At 41.5% G+C, this 17,829-nt stretch overlaps 1 long non-coding RNA gene across 1 annotated transcript in view; it reads left to right on the top strand.

Moving 5' to 3' along the window:
• The window catches only part of LOC144259127 (uncharacterized), a 139,080-nt gene extending 122,517 nt beyond the window's left edge, over positions 1-16,563 (top strand). Inside the window, exon 3 of the long non-coding RNA XR_013344826.1 lies at positions 16,465-16,563. This is a non-coding gene — a long non-coding RNA (uncharacterized LOC144259127). The remainder of the gene's footprint in view (positions 1-16,464) is intronic.
• Positions 16,564-17,829: the final 1,266 nt, after the last annotated feature.

The raw sequence follows: 17,829 nt of genomic DNA, 5'->3' as shown, positions 1-17,829 counted from the left end.
AGATTGTTGTTTTTTTTTAAAAAGGTCATTTTCTGTTAAATATTTAACAGAATTTCTACCTAGCTCTTAAATGTAACAATGATCCCACAGAAAATTTCTGTTCAGTTTGAAAACAGACCATTTTGTGTTTTCATAGTTCTGATTTACCCTCCTTTTTCCTTTTTTCCACTGGAAAAAAGGGAAGAAGAGAAACTGAAAAAAGAAGAGAATTCTTTTTTTCCCTTAGGAAACAACAACAAAATATGGTAAAGTTAGAGATTTTAAGGGGATAAAAACTCACACAAATACTACTGGTATTTTTCAATGGCTCTCTATATGATAGTTATAGTGGCTGTAAGTATTCATTTTCTCCATCCTTGAAGGAAAAAAATCAACCAGGAAGAATTGTAGTAATGTAATTATATACAAAAAATATGTTAAAAGAATGTTGTTTAGGTTGCAAGACAACCACTTGGAAGTTAGGAAATGCCAGATGGATAGCTACCTGTATAACCTTCATTTGTCCCCAGATGTGTCCATCCTGTGCACTGAATGAGGCAGGAATATCATGCAGATAATAGAAAAAATAGTATGTGATCATGTAATTAAAGATTGTGTAATATGTATGAAAAGGGGACAGAATTAAGATGATATACCCTGATTGCTCCCTTGTAGCTCTCTCAAGGGAGCTACATGGGCCACTGGGCCCAGGTGCTGACTTTGGGGATGAAGAGCCCAGCTTGATTCTGTTCCTCTGCCCCACCAACTTGTTATAGCAGCTCTGGCAGCTCCCAGGGCTCCTCTAGTACAGTGTGTCCTGGTGCTGCTTTGGGAGCACTACAGGTCCAGCCTTGTTTAGTAGTTATTTTCAGCAAACTGCAATAAGCAAGAGCAGATAAATTGAATGTTTTAACTGTTCGGTGTCTGGAAAAACTGAATGGAATTTCATGGGACAAAGTCATTTCCACAGCCTTGGGTGCTTTCCCCAGTTGAATATTGAAGGCCTGCTGAAAATAATAGACATATGAGAGCTTCTCAGAAAAAGGTTGCAAGAATGTTTTTGTAGGGGAAGGTGTTAGGCAACCTAAACATATAGGGGTTGCTCTCCCTATAATACTAACACGTGGTTCTGCTGCTCCAGTACTTTATGCTCTCTACTCAGACCCAGGACATTGCAGCCTGAAATCTGAGTAGAACAGAGTCCATGTTGCAACATCCCTGGTGTAGTCTTCATTTCTGAATTCTTCCCACCCTTCCTAATCAGGCATTATTACTCACATACACTGCAATCTCTCTACAGGCCTGGGGCCTAAACAGGCTAATTGCAGTGTTTAGATGTTGCTTCTAATTATTAGAATTGGGAGCACTGGCTGTTGGGAGTCTGAAAGGGCAGGAAGGAGGGGGAGGAGCTGAGAGGCTGGGAGAAAGCTACAGAGGGTGCAGCAGCAGCTTGGAGAAAGAGGTTTCCATTTTAAAAAAAGTCCTGTTGAAGTTTCTTAGTACCTTGCCACTACAACATTAATAAGAAAAGGAGTACTTGAGAAGGACTGAAGTATGCATCTGATGAAGGGAGCTGTAGCTCACGAAAGCTCATGCTCAAATAAATTGGTTAGTCTCTAAGGTGCCACAAGTCCTCCGTTCTTTTTGCAGATACAGACTAACACGGCTGCTACTCTGCAACACTAATGTAACTCTCAAACTTCCTACATTCATCTTTGTGTCATCCCCAATCTTCTCTGACTAGTCTCCTCTTTGGTTGACTACCCTGTTGGTTGTTATAAGTAATTATCATTGGGCAGGTTAGTACTTTTGCCCCTGCATTAATAAATATGGACATCTAGGGTCTCACTGCATTCATTTCTCCAAACTTTTAGAGATCTCATGGAACAGGGAGAAAAAAGGTTCTTTGTTGTACAGCTGTTTAGCTTTGGTGAGGTGGAACTTTCCATTCTTGCCAGCATCCTGAGGGAGGAAGAAGAGGTCGGGGGGGTAATCTGTGGAATGTTTTTATCGTGGGGGTTGCAGGATGAGAAGTGAGGATTCCTTTCAAGGCTAAATAGAATACAATAAAATATCTGCTCCCTATATTTTACTATTGCCATGCAGCTGAGGAATGGTCTTGCCCCAGAACCAGTAAAGAGGGGTCAGAACAGTAAGCGCTATGGGGCAGGGAACCAAACAAAAAACGCACAGAACAGAAGAATTAATGCATGTGAGCCCTGGAATTCCCTACAATGCCCTTGGCAAGTGTTTTGAATAAACTAAATTGGTTTCCTGATTTTTGGAGGGATGGGTTTTGGTGCTTTTTATTTTCTTCATACCTTGTTTTGAATCTCCTAATTCATTGACGTAGTGAGTCTCTTTTAAGAGTGAAAGAGCTACTGGGGTACAGCAGAAACCATGCTGCTTAACAGCTGTAAAACGCAAGTTTACCTTTTTTTGTATTAGTTGCAATGAAGTTTACATCACGCTTTTGCACAGAACTTGTGCATATATCCTTACAAATGCTCAGATAATTGTAGCTTTTGTGGGAGGAAAAAGCAAGTTTTTTTTAAACAATTTGAAAATGTCATGTACTAGTGTGCTAAGTGGTTGAACTTTAGGTTGGTTTACACTAGTATTAGGCAGGATTAATTTTCTTTATGAAAATAAAGGACCAATTTAAAAAATCAGTCTGGGTACATTTCTCAACCTAGTCTCCATGTAAACCATGTGTTTTTTGTAAAATCACTTCATTTCATAAAAACCATTAATCTTCGCTAAAACACACAGCACTCTTATGAAGCAGCTGTGCATCACACACTTTGGAAACAAATTTCTACAGGGAGCAGGAGTAACTATACAAATCTTTGAAGATTAAATAAAAATGGATCAACCTAGGTTACCTGAAAGTAATTCACAAAGGCCCCAGTTCTGCAACGTTAGGTACATGCTTACCTTTAGACATGTTAACTTCAGTGGGGCTAATCACACAACTACTTGTGTGGGATTAAGCACATATTGGGATCAAAGTGTGTCATTCTCTTCTTACTCAGCATCTGGAGAATTAATAATAATAATTGTGTTTGATACAGAGCTCCTTTCTGTAAAGGCTCATGTACATGCTTACCTTCATGGATGTGAGTAGTCCCATTAACTTCAATGGGAGTACATGTGCACAGAGGGAAGCCCATGCATAAGTCTCTGCAGGATTGCACAGATAATATCTAAGGCGTTATCCGCATGGGGCGGGAGGGGTGTGGCTCAGTGATTTGACACACATTTGTTCAGCTGCCATATTATCAGCTCCCAACTAACAGTGTACAATGGATGGCTATGTCTTCTAATTTGAACTCTGTGGACACATAGCAAGCATTTGGCACATACTGAGTGCGTGGCAGTTTGGGAGGGTATCCCATGGTCCTCTGCTTCACTGAGCTGTGTACATTCTGGCATTTTTCTTGCTGCGCATTGTGGGATGCATAGCAGAAGCCAAGCAGAAGTCAGTGGGATTCTGGGACTTAGGTTCAGCTTTTACAAATCCCATGATTCCTCTCTTCCTGGTTGGGCTAGCACCATTCTTGAATTGCTGTCAGGCTTCATGGATGCAACAATGCGCCACACTACTATGCTGGCAACTGCAAGCACGCAAAGGCTTTTGATGTTGGGTGGCTTTGGTTTTTGGACTTCGTCAGCCACACTGCTGAGCAGTTGATGTGGCTATAGCAGTGGCAGAAGAGGAAGGAGAATGAGGAAGGCCAGGAGAAGACCGAGCCACTACTACTGCAGGAGCTGTTCCCGCAGTAGCTTCATACGATGCAGTGTTCCTGGGCTAAGAAAAGCAGCATGGGTTGGTGGGAAAGGATCGTTCGGCAGACCTGGGATGAACGCAAGCGTGAGGTGGCAAAAGTGACTCTTTTTGAGATTTGTGCTGAACTAGCACTGGTGTGGCAGCTAGCAATCTGCGGTGCCTTAGACCCATGGAGAAGTGGGTCGCCATTGCCATCTACAAGTTGGTCCACAGCTGAGCAATTTGGTGTAAGGAGACTGACTGGCGCCATTGTCATGCCAGTATGTAAGGCCATGGAAAAGGTCCTGTTGCACAGCGTTATAAACACTGATAATCTCCTGAGCGTTATTCATAGTTTTTGCACGCATGGGGTTCCCAAACTGTAATGGGGCAATTGATGGGATCCATATACCTATCATTTTCCCCTGCCCCCAAGGGTCAGAATACATAAACGGGAAGGGGTATTTCTCCAGGATGCTCCCATGGCTGGTTCACCATCACAGCAGGGTTACAGGTATAAATGCTGGGTGGTCTGGAAGGGTCCAGGGTGGGGGGGGGGCAGGGGGTACTGATGTATTACTGTGGCTCTTTTGCAATGTACACTGGTAAATTTTTGGCTCCTTCTCAGGCTCAGGTTGGCCACCCCGACCTAGGGGGTGGGGAGGCAGAGACGGATTGTGAGCAGTGCCATTTCTTTCATGGGTAGAAGTGGCTAGTAATCCCCTCTACAACCTCCTTAGGCTGTCCTGACCTTCTTCAATAAGGTAAAGGGCAGAGCAGTGAGATACACCATGAAGTTATTCACCAACATGGTTCCCCCAAGACTGAAGGGAATTACAAATTATGCCGGGGACAGTGACCATGCTGCTATCCCACATATTGTCTAGACCAAAAGCAAGCAATTTCTCAGTTTGTCTGGTTTCTCTCCTACAGTGCTGAAAGGTGTGAAGAAAAATGGATCAGGTTCTGCACTGACTGTTCAAAGCCTTAACTGCTCCCAGTCTCTAGTGTGGCGGAAGTGTTGGGGTGGGGGGCTGTGACATATTTAGAAGGTCTGACTTAGTGGCCCCTTCTGGCCTTAAACACTATGACTGTATTTGAGCCTGTTTAAAAACCATTCAGAGCCCTCTGTATGGTAAACTTATTTTTCTGTATGTTAGAGCATGTACACCTTAGCAGTAAGCTGTGGTCTTAGTACCTTTGTGGTCATACAGTGCCCACACCTACTTCATGTAAACTGGGAATACTAACCAAACTATTTTTCCTGTAATCACTGTCTCAATAAACCACTGAATTCCACATGACTGTTTTCATCATTCAAATATGCTGTGGGAAGGGAGGTGGGGGCTTTGGGGTTGAGGTTATGGCTGCCCTCTTCCACTGGCTGCCATTTTGAGCAGGTGAACTGGGCTGGGGGTGTTCCCTGGGGAAGGGAAACAGGTAATGGGCATGCACCCTCCATGGCATAGGCTTGGAAAGACTTGATACTTAGTTCTTCTGTCACGCTAAACCTCTGCCATTTTGAAGGGGTGGGGTGGGGCAGAAGAGATTGCATTGGCTGAAGGAGGGAGGCTGGAGACTTGGGCTCCTAGTTCACATCTACCTAAAATGACTGGCTGTGAGGCACCCGCAACAGAAGCTAGCACAGATGTAGAGTATAATGAATTATACTGAGCTGTAGCCTGATCTCTAGATTGCCTAAGATTCAAAGGTATCACTTTGAGAATAGACAGGTTCTTGTCCCAAGATCAGGCCTAGTATTATAAAAATTATTGTATAGTTGGAACCCTGATGTGCAAAACTCACACTATAGGAACCTTTTTATATTTATTTGTACATTTAGCAAAGTCTCACACACTCTAATTCAGTAAGGTAGACCCAGATAATACAGAAAGTACATCTGAACATCCAAACTCGCACCATCCCTTGCGGAACAACCTGAAATGTTAGCCACTCCCTTCCACATCACCATCACCTTCCTAATCTTCACCAGTGGCCATCATTCTGGCCCTTCCCTAGGTTAATCTCTTTCCTACTGCCCACAGGCTGGGGTGCCACTTTTATAATACATTACACTGACCTTACCATGTCTAATGGTGTATTCAGTAAGGGTTTCTCTCCTCTTCCTTATCTGTATTTCCTCCCCTTACCAATGTTGAGGTAACCATCTTCTATAGGTTAGTATATTTATCATGTCACCCTATTATCATATGTCATTTCATTGCCATGGCACTCTTGCAATTGGGTGTCCTATCCAAAACCTTCCAGAAGCTGGTGTTAGTTAATTATGGACAAAATTCCCATTCTGACATTCTACTTCCAGTTCCCCAAAACTTATGGGTTACCTAAGTTTATCTGTGCCAAAGTTCATAGGCCAGAGTGGTGGAGAGCATGCAGATAGACACACAGGTCAGTGATGGACACAGTAAAGCAATGTGGGATAATAGTTGGAAGACTGCCGAAGTAGTGTATAGCAGCATTGCATGCACATGAACAGACCCAACTAACTCAATTCACATTAATTTAGTGCACTTTGAAAGAGGACTCTAGAGTTTGTGGTAAATGTTGAGTCAGTGTGATGTTTGCAGGCATTTCCACACTAGCCTAACTTGAGTCAAAGTGGACTAACTCCCTCCATATACATAAACCAACATGTACGTTAGGGCTTATCTATGAGAACCTCATTATTCTAGTCAGGGCAGGCTCCAGCATTTTTTGCCACCCCAAGCGGCAAAAAAAACCCAAACAAAACCTCGCCACTGAACACGGAGGCAGAGTGATGGTGTGGCCCCCAAATTGCCACCAGCAACCCAAGAAGAATAGCATCCCTGCTGCCAAATTGCCACCAAGCATGAAACACGCTGTGACTGAGCAACCGCCCCAGAGCCCGACATCCTACTGCCCCTTTACATTTGCCACCCCAGGCACCTGCTTGGTCTGCTGGTGCCTGGAGCCAGCCCTGATTCTAGTGACCTTCCAATATGGAAAGATTTGGGGAATTCAAGCATTATTAAAGAGAAAATAGTGATGTACCTGCATCCTATTCATTTTAATTGTGGAACACCTCTCAATTCAAACGAACCAAACTCATCACTGCTGTAACTCAACAGAGGTTCATATTTTTGCTCATGTTTTTCTTTAACACCTCATATTTGAATCTTTGTATATTGCAAATAACACCTTTTTTTCCATTCAGTACTGCATTTACATGTCTTAAGTCTGTAAACTAGCAATTTGATTTAAATGTAAACTAGCAATTTGATTTAAATCTCCAACTTGTCTATGTCTTGAAAGGCTACCATTTAAGGGTACATATGATGCATGTAGCAATTTAAATTACAGATTTCTCTGCAAGCCAAGTTGTGTAAATTGTCATTTGGCATTAACACTCAAGGAACATTCAAAGCTGTCAAAAGTTATATGCTGAGGGCCGAGGAGAGAGTAGTGTAACAAGCAAATCGACTCATAGAAGAAATTTGCCCTGCAGGAAATCCCCACAGAGCTGGTAAAATGTTAACAGTTGTGAAAATCACTGCAGTGAAAGTAGATACTGACCCAGACAGTTGGTGTCTAACTCACTTAGTCATTACAATTGGAAATTCCACAGATACCTTAATTCACAGCAGGACCATAAATGCCATGATCTTGCCCTGAAATAAGTGCTGCTGGGAGGAGCACTGGAGAAATTGTGCCTTAGATACACACAATCCTACCCACATCTTCTCCATGCTTCAAGTGGGTGATAATGCTAGACACACTGAATGGATGAGCTAGTAATAGCCATTTTATCTAGAGGGGACTTTTAACCCTATTGATCATGAGTTTCTGTTTGTCTTACCAAGCCTCTTATCCTTAGAGGTGTGCTCTCCAGGTAAGGGGACATGGGCAGGATAATGTGTGGGAAGTTTGTGCCTGATGCCTGCTCTACTGCCCCCACTCCCTGGATCAGCAGCATCCCCATTTTTTAGCCTGGCTATTAAACTCACTCTAAATGAACAGAAAAGTAAGAGGGGGAAAATAGCCCCTGAATTTTAATTGTAGAGAGAATTTTTCTTGCACCGGCTTATTCTAGCACAGAGCTGGGCAAACTACAGCCTATGGGCCACATCCAGCCTGTGGGACCGTCCTACCTGGCCCTTGAGCTCCCAGCCGGGGAGGCTAGGAAAACATTCTTACAACTATAACCACAGCAGAGGCAAAATTGCTCTAAGGGCTCCATCCACCAGGTTGCTGAGCACTCTGGTCCCAACCCAGCAAAGCATTTTAGCACATGCTAACTTTAAACAGGGAAGTAATCCCACTGAATTCACTCACATGCTTGAATGTGTTGCTCTGTCAGCGTCAAAGTGCTCAGCTCCTTGCCAGATCGAGACTTCTGGCATCAATTTAGCAAAGCACTTCAACATGTGCTCAAGTAATTTGCTGAATAGGGTCTTTAGCACAGAAATTGACATTAAGACTCTTCTCTGAAAACATGCATTTTGTTCTTGGATACTCTAAGATCCAATCCTGCCTCTTTTGAAGTCAGTGGAATTTTGTAACAATTTAAATCAGCAGGATTAAGCCCATTGTGAGTCAGGCATATTGAAAGTATAGTACAGGTTCAACTTGGGTAATTTGAAAAGGGGGTAGCCACCTTTTATGGACTCAGGCTGTCATCCCCCACATTTTAATACTTGATAAATATGCAGTGGTGCAACCTGGTTCATTTAAAAGACTAAATCGTTTCTCTTCAGAGTATTTTTAAGAGTCAGAAGGAGTAAATCAGCTGGCAGGGATGATTTCGCACATCTAGAGAAGGGAGAGAAGCAGAGAAATCCACCCAACCATCCCTTCTGTTAGGTTGCAGAATTTCATTAAGAGGTTCTTGAAAACCTGTGAGTCCACTCCAGCATCCCAGTGGCTTTGTCTTACGTTTCTCTTGACTTTCACAGTATATCATGACAGTTTTCACTCAGTGCCCCCTTATCCACTCAGACAAGTCTGGCATGCTGTTAGTTCATCAACCATAAAATATATCGCTTTCCAATCAATGTGACTCTTAGTGAACAGTGTCAGATGTTTTCAGAAGCAGTGAAAATGATGATGGCCAGAAGCATGTAGAAGCTGATAATTACTCAATTTTAGAACAGGCAGAATGGTGCTGAAAATCTTCCATGAATATTCATTCAAATTTTGAAATGAATTTGCTTCAGCTGTGTTCATGCCCCTATTATGCGGGCCTTCCGTGGACATTTGTGCCATCAGATTTGACCAGCATAGAAACCTAATTTCAAAGTCAAGCACGTATTGGTGGGAAGGTCATAAGCAGGGCCCTTTTTTTGGTTGGCTTCCCACAAATAGTCAAAAGCCAGATTTACAAAGTCAACTTCTAGTGGGAGTTGAGCACTTTCCAAAATCCTACCAGGTACCTATCTGCATCTTTTCTTTTTGTAAATCTGGTTCTAAGTGATCTACTTGGTCTGGCTGAACAATCCTGGAAAGTGAATTTGAACATCATGTGCAGTCAGGGAACAAACAATACTAGACTTATCCCACCAATCACCACTAATACTCGCAGCTGAAATAGCAAATATCTAATACTCATACTCATGTGATCAAATCACAGAGGATTTTTTTTAAATGATGTGAATAAGTAAATGAAATGATCTCAGTTCATTCATGGATAACAACAAAGGTTGTCAAGTGATTAAAAAAATTAATCATGATTAATTGTGCGATTGAAGAATTAATCGTGCTGTTAATAGAATACCATTTATTTAATATCTTTGGATCTTTTCTACATTTTCAAATATATTGATTTCAATTACAGCAGAATATGAAGTGTACCATGCTCACTTCATATTTATTTTTTATTACTAATATTTGCATTGTAAAAACAAATATTTTTCAGTTCACCTAATACAAGGACTGTAGTGCAATCTCTTTATCATGAATGCTGAATTTACAAATGTAGAATTATGTAGAAAAAATAAGTTTTATTTTTGAATGCAATGTCAAACTTTAGAGCCTACAAGTCCACTCAGTCCTACTTCTTGTTCAGCCAATTGCTCAGACAAACACGTTTGTTTACATTTTGCAGGAGATAATGCTGCCTGCTTCTGGTGTACAATGTCACCTGAAAGTGAGAACAGGCGTTCACATAGCACTGTTGTTGCTGGCTTTGCAAGACATTTACATGCCAAATGTGCTAGAGATTCATATCTCCCTTCATGCTTCAATCACCATTCCACAGGACATGTGTCCATACTGATGACGGGTTCTGCTTGGTAATGATCCAAAGCAGTACAGACCAACGCATGGTTTTTTTTCCATCATTTGAGTCAGATGCCACCAGCAGAATGTTGATTTTGTTTTTTGGTGGTTTGGGTTCTGTAGTTTCTGCATTGGAGTATTGTTCTTTTAAGATTTCTGAAAGCATGTTCCATACCTCGTCCCTCTCAGATTTTGGAAGGCACTTCAGATTCTTAAACCGTGGGTCAAGTGCTGTAGCTATCTTTAGAAATCTCACATTGGTACCACCTTTGCGTTTTGTCATATCTGCAGTGAAAGTATTCTTAAAACGAACAACATATGCTGGGTCATCATCTCAGACTGTTATAACATGAAATATATGGCAGAATGTGAGTAAAAGAGAGCAGGAGACATATAATTCTCCCCCAAGGAGTGCAGTCACAAATTTAATTAACTTTTTTTTTTAACAAGCATCATCAGCATGGAAACATGTCCTTTGGAAGGGTGTCTGAAGCATGAAGGGGCATACAAATGTTTAGCATATCTGGCACGTAAATATCTTGCAATGCTGGCTACAAAAGTGCCATGTGAACACCTGTTCTCACTTTCAGGTGACACTGTAAATAAGTGGGCAGCATTGTCTGCTGTAAATGTAAACAGACTTCTTTGTCTTAGCGATTGGCTGAACAAGAAGTAGGACTGAGTGGACTTGTAGGTTCTACAGTTTTACATTGTTTTATTTTTGAGTGCATTTATGTAACAAAAAAATCTACATCTGTAAGTTGCACTTGTACGACAAGGAGATCATTATGGTACTTGTATGAGGTGAAATGAAAAATACTGTTTCTTTTGTTTATCATTTTTATAGTGCAAATATTTGTAATAAAATAATATAAAGTGAGTACTGTACACTTTATATTCTGTATTATAATTGAAATCAATATATTTTTCTACATTTTCAAACATCCAAAATATTTAATTTCAATTGGCATTCTATTGTTTAACAGTGTGATTAAAACTGTGATTAACCATGATTATTTTTTTGAGTTAATCACGTGAGTAACTGCGATTAATCAACAGCCCTAATAACTTTTAAAGTCTAAGGGTATGGCTACACTACGAAATTAGGTCGAATTTATAGAAGTTGTTTTTTTAGAAATCGTTTCTATATATTTGAGTGTGCGTCCCCACAGAAAATGCTCTAAGTGCATTAACTCGGTGGAGTGCTTCCACAGTACCGAGGCAAGCGTCGACTTCTGGAGTGTTGTACTGTGGGTAGCTATCATAGAATCATAGAATATCAGGGTTGGAAGGGACCTCAGGAGGTCATCTCGTCCAACCCCCTGCTCAAAGCAGGACCAATCCCCAACTAAATCATCCCAGCCAGGGCTTTGTCAAGCCTGACCTTAAAAACTTCTAAGGAAGGAGATTCTACCACCTCCCTAGGTAACGCATTCCAGTGTTTCACCACCCTCCTAGTGAAAAAGTTTTTCCTAATATCCAACCTAAACCTCCCCCACTGCAACTTGAGACCATTACTCCTTGTCCTGTCCTCTTCTACCACTGAGAATAGTCTAGAACCATCCTCTCTGGAACCACCTCTCAGGTAGTTGAAAGCAGCTATCAAATCCCCCCTCATTCTTCTCTTCCGCAGACTACACAATCCCAGTTCCCTCAGCCTCTCCTCATAAGTCATGTGTTCCAGACCCCTAATCATTTTTGTTGCCCTTCGCTGGACTCTCTCCAATTTATCCACATCCTTCTTGTAGTGTGGGGCCCAAAACTGGACACAGTACTCCAGATGAGGCCTCACCAATGTCGAATAGAGGGGCACAATCACGTCCCTCGATCTGCTCGCTATGCCACTACTTATACATCCCAAAATGCCATTGGACTTCTTGGCAACAAGGGCACACTGCTGACTCATATCCAGCTTCTCGTCCACTGTCACCCCTAGGTCCTTTTCCGCAGAACTGCTGCCTAGCCATTCGGTCCCTAGTCTGTAGCTGTGCATTGGGTTCTTCCATCCTAAGTGCAGGACCCTGCACTTATCCTTATTGAACCTCATCAGATTTCTTTTGGCCCAATCCTCCAATTTGTCTAGGTCCCTCTGTATCCTATCCCTGCCCTCCAGCGTATCTACCACTCCTCCCAGTTTAATATCATCCGCAAATTTGCTGAGAGTGCAAACCACACCATCCTCCAGATCATTTATGAAGATATTGAACAAAACCGGCCTCAGGACCGACCCCTGGGGCACTCCACTTGACACCGGCTGCCAACTAGACACGGAGCCATTGATCACTACCCACTGAGCCCGACAATCTAGCCAACTTTCTACCCACCTTATAGTGCATTCATCCAGCCCATACTTCTTTAACTTGCTGACAAGAATACTGTGGGAGACTGTGTCAAAAGCTTTGCTAAAGTCAAGAAACAATACATCCACTGCTTTCCCTTCATCCACAGAACCAGTAATCTCATCATAGAAGGCAGTCTCCACTGCCCATTGGAATTCTGGGTTGAGATCCCAATGCCTGATGGGGCTAAAACATTGTCGCGGGTGGTTCTGGGTACATATCGTCAGGCCCCCGTTCCCTTCCTCCATGAAAGCAGCAGCAGACAATCGTTTTGCGCCTTTTTTCGCAGTTCTTTTCCTGTCTACCTGGCCAGTGCATCTGAGTTGAGAGCGCTGTCCAGAGCGATCACAATGGAGCACTCTGGGATAGCTCCCGGAGGCCAATACTGTCGAATTGTGTCCACAGTACCCCAAATTCGACCTGGCAAGGCCGATTTAAGCGCTAATCCACTTGTCACGGGTGGAGTAAGGAAATCGATTTTAAGAGCCCTTTAAGTCAAAAAAAAGGGCTTCATCGTGTGGACGGGTGCAGGTTTACATCGATTTAACGCTGCTAAATTTGACCTAAAGTCCTAGTGTAGACCAGGGCTAAATGTAATAAGAGTATTAGGGACAAGGGATCAGCCAACCCTGTTTGCATAGCCTACCCTTGTAAGGGTTCAGGAATTTTGTAGTACCCAAGGACCTAAGACATGGCAGAGGCAGCTACTGGGAGAGAGGAAGAAGTCCTAGAGGAAAAGCTGCACTACTGTTTCTTTTAGGCCTGGGATCAGAAGTCTTGAAGTGGAAGGTGGCCCTTTCTACTAACCAACTGGGGCAAGCCCTGGGAAGGAGGGCACCATACTCATAACAAGACTTTAGACTGAGGAGGGTTGATGTCTGCTGCCCTCTCAAAGCCTAGGGGTGAAAGGACTGATTGGAAAAGGGACAAGTGTGAGAAGCTGGCAGAGGGCTGCAGTTGGCCTGGATTATAATGTGCTCCAGAAGAAGGACTGTGGGAATTCTGTTCTCTACTTGAACTATTGCTCAGGCCTCCAGAAGGAGTGCTGTCAGACTCCTGAACTTACAAGAGCAAGCCTACCTGAATTAGTACCTGGGCCCCACAAGAAGAGTTGGACTTGAGAGGCTAAAGAAGAGTTTTGTATTCTGTAAAAGCGTTAATAAATAAGACCCCAACAATGCGGGATCTTGTTCTCAGTAGTCAGGTCTGTGAGTCAATTATTGTAAGAACCAAGCAGGAGCTGGGGCAGCTTGCCAGACGGGTGTGCTGTGCCTCAAAGAGGCGTGCGTGGGGATAGCACTCTGCTGCACTAGGCTTGTTGAATAAATTATTTGTTGGGAATAACTTGCTCTTCTCTACACCACATAGTATATACTAGGCTTTAAAAATATTTCTCTCACGTAGGCATGAGGTGGTCTGAAATGATGCTTCTTGTTTTTAAAGTTTCTCATCAATTCTGCCTCTCATTCACTCCTAAAATGAAAAGCTTAGCACTATCTCAGATGAGCCACAATATGGATCCATGCCAGGTAAAGCCATAAGGTCATTTTCTTTTCTGTAGCTCAAATATGAGGGTGAATTGATCGATTCTCTTCCTTCATGCTAGATTTCTGTTGCAAAAAAATGTGAAGTCACTTCACTATCTCCTTAGCCTGGCCCAGATGATTCCTTCTGTCTTGTGTCTGAGATACTGTACCGTGTACCTTTTTTTTCTTTGTATTGCATTATCCCAACTTTAACATCAATGCTCTCCATTATCTTTTCCAGATTGAATTTAGTTGGATTCTTAAAAGGGAGAGAAATTGATAAGTCTCTTGAAAAGCTCTGCTTTTGTGTGGATCATATCATCTTCTCTTGTAATGAGGATTCAGTCTAATCTTAACTGAAAGATATTGCTTAGGCTTTTCCATTCAGTGTCTTTATTATTGCAGACATTGTACAGCTTCTATAGAACCATAGCCCTCTACTAATTCACTAAGTATAGTTTCAACCAGCCTGATTTGCTCTTGCATTTCAGTGAAATTCAATCCCTAGAGGAATCTTTTTCAAAGTAAATTCTACCAGTATTAAAAGATTTCCTGGTAGAACAAACTCGCCACACACAGACACACAAACCACCAAGTCTTCCTACTTAACTATACTATATTACATTATAAGCCCAACTCATTGTAACTCTACATTTAAAAAGAACAAAACAGACAAACAAAAAACACCCACTTTGAATCCTGGACTCCAAAGGTAAAAATGCCTGGCACAATGAGGTTCGTGTTACTTTCTTCCCTCTTACACATCTATCCCTGTTTTGAATCATGATCATGTTTCTATTCTTACTTGTCTATTTTCCCACTCACCCTCTGTTCTGCCAGTTGAATCTCATTAGTTTTCAAACTTTTCTTTGGCTCCTTCATCTCAATTGTTTTTGGCTTCATAATCTGCATTAAAGTCGTGAAAAGCATTCTGGATTAACCCTTCGGTGCTGACAGCCTGGCACTTCTGCAGTTTAAGCCTTGATTGAATTCATTCCTCCTCTTGAAGAATTAATAGCTTGTCTATCTCAGTCAAGTGTACTTTAGTTATGTCATTTTTAAGAAATGCTATCTATAGACTGTTCTCTGTAATTTTGACCTTGTGGTAGCTATATGGTGGATACTTGCAATGCCATTGAATAATTTGAAGGGATTCAACAGTTTGGATATCTTTCATCTGTAAGAAAAAATTATCTGGGGACTGAACTGAAGATCATTGAAGTCAATAGAAAGATAATTTTCTCTGGATTTTGGATCCAGCCCTTAGACTCCCAAGAATTTCAAACTAATGTATTTGTATTTCCTTTCCTTTAAATTGTTTCTTCAATAGGATCACTTTCCATATACACCTATAAATTCTATATTTCCTGGTCTTCTCTCTAATTCACTGTGATTGCTTTGGCGCATAAGAGTATTTAAATTTCAGTTTAAGATTCTGTACTTCCTGACCAGGTATTCAATTATTCAATTTACTATAATTTGTTATCTTACAAAAGAACTCCTTCACATTCTTCTCATCTGGCAAAGTCATTCTTAAGAATGGAATGATATCTTTAAAGCTTCTGTGAAACTTTAAAATTGATTATAACAAAATCAGGACTGTTAAACCAACTTTAACTACATGTGGGCCTAAAGGGAAAATAATAGTGAGTGTGTGTGTATGTATGTATATAAGTAAAAGCTGGGTGCATGCTATGGAATTGATCTTGCAGTAGAGGACTTCATGTGAGGTGAATGATATTGAAAAAAATTGGGTTTGTTTAGTCTGGAAAAGAGAAGACGGAGAGGGGACATAAGTTTTCAAGTAGATAAAAGATTGTTACATGGAGGAGGGAGAAACATTGTTCTCTTTAACCTCTGAGGATAAGAGAAGAAGCAATGGGCTTAAATTGCAGCAAGGGAGGTTTAGGTTGGACATTAGGAAAAACTTCCTAACTGTCAGGGTGGTTAAGCACTGGAACAAATTGTCTAGGGAGGTTGTGGAATCTCCATCATTGGAGATTTTTTTAAGGGCAGGTTAGACAAACACCTGTCAGGGATGGTCTAGATCAGGCCTGCACAACTTGTAAAGCGGTGAGGGCCATATTATTACAAAGAAAACAACTGAGGGCCAAAACCCCCTAGCCCTGCCGAACCCCCCCTCTCCCAGCACTGCCCTGCGGAAACAAACCCTCCTTCCCCAGTGCCGCCCCGCTGAAACAGCTGTGAGCCGAAAAGGAAGGTCGTGGGGGGTGGTGGTGGTGACACTTCATTAAGAATTTTTCAATTAAAGCAAACTATTTTTTTAATTTTATTTTTTTTATGAATCATGGAAAAATAAATACCTGTTCTGTTGAAAGAAAACATTTGTACTTTTCATAATTACCTTGCAAATTTAATGAGAGATAGTACATCTCTTTTCGGCAACAAGCTTGTCGTATTTGGGGGTCATATTTGAAGTGGATATTTTCATAATGTCTTCCAGATGGTCGTCAGTCAAAGAAGAACGTTGCTTGTTTTTATTCATGTTTGTTTGTTCACATATGTAAGTGCTTCCAAAAATGTTGAATGTTTTCAGTGCAACTTCGATAAGGTTCTTGTATTTTTCATTGTCTAGACTTTTGTAGAAGTCCCGCAGGCTGCTCTCTCTGTGCTTATTTCGGTAAACTGCCGAACATTGAAGTTCAATAACCTCCAACTGCAAATCTAGTGGCAGTTTCTCTGGATTCACAGAAAAGGGATATTCAATCAGCTTCAACTGGATGTCTTCTTCGTTAGACAAAGTAAGTTTTCTGTCAAATTCTTCAATCAAAAGATTAATGTGCTTTGCGTATTTTTCTTCTAACTCGGCGTGTTTGTGCTGAGGGATATGCTGTGCACAAGTGGGAAAGTGACAGATTTGCCTTTTGACAACTGACTTCTGAAAAGTTTCAATTTCATTTTGAAAGCTTTCACTGCTGCACACATTTGAAATATAAGCTGATTTTTTTACCTGAAGTTGAATTTGTTTTGTGATATTACAGCACACATAAAGAGCTCTCATCTAATCCCTAAATGGCCAGGGTTCTCCTCACCTCAGGCAAGTCTACACTACAAAATTAATATCAGGTGTGCTGTAATATCACAAAACAAAAAGAGATCTTGATTCCAGGACTCATTTTCAAGCTCTGGGAATTTTATTGGCCCATTTTCTAGAAATTTTGCTACCTCCTCTTTCAAAGCAACGAAACGCTGGAGCACTCATCCTCGATTCAACCACCTCACTTCCGTATGGTAGATTAGGTCGCTGCATTTGGCATCTGTCCCGTCAAGAAAGGCTCGAAATGTCCTATGTTTTAGTCCTCTAGAACGGATGTAGTTTACAATGGAAACTACCACTGACATTACATGCTCAAATTTTAATACTTCGCTACACAAAACCTGCTGATGTATAATGCAGTGGTGTTTGATTATTTGTCTCCTGATAAATTCTTCAAGAAGAGTAAATGCTCCAACATTTTTTCCGCACATAGCTGCAGCACCATCAGTATAAATGGCCACCAAGTTTGTGAAATCTAATCCTGACTTATCATTCATGCACTTTATCACTTCACTGGCGATTTCTTTTCCGGTTGTGCGACCTGTCATGGAGCACATGTTCTTCAATAATTACAAAGTTTTTATCAATACCTCTAATAAAAATAAGAAGTGGGGCTGTGTCTTTTAAACCGGTGCTTTCATCCATAGCTAGGGAGTAAAAGCAGAATTCACTGACTCTCTGCTTTAACTGATCACTTAGATTGGTAGAAAAGTCAGCTATTCTTCTCTGTACAGTCATGCGTGATAGACTGACATTCTCAAATATTCCCCTCTTTTCTGGTCGTAACTCAGATACAGCAATCAACATACACTTTTTTAAAAACTCGCCTTCTGTGAAGCATTTCCCAGCAGCAGCAATTTCCTTAGAAATTTGAAATCTTACTTTACTAACCCTATCATTCTC

This window comes from Eretmochelys imbricata, chromosome 1 (genome assembly GCF_965152235.1).
Source record: "Eretmochelys imbricata isolate rEreImb1 chromosome 1, rEreImb1.hap1, whole genome shotgun sequence".
Classification (NCBI taxonomy): domain Eukaryota; kingdom Metazoa; phylum Chordata; order Testudines; family Cheloniidae; genus Eretmochelys; species Eretmochelys imbricata.
The sequence above is the reverse complement of the archived record's forward strand: the minus strand, read 5'-3'. Positions and strand labels throughout refer to the sequence as shown.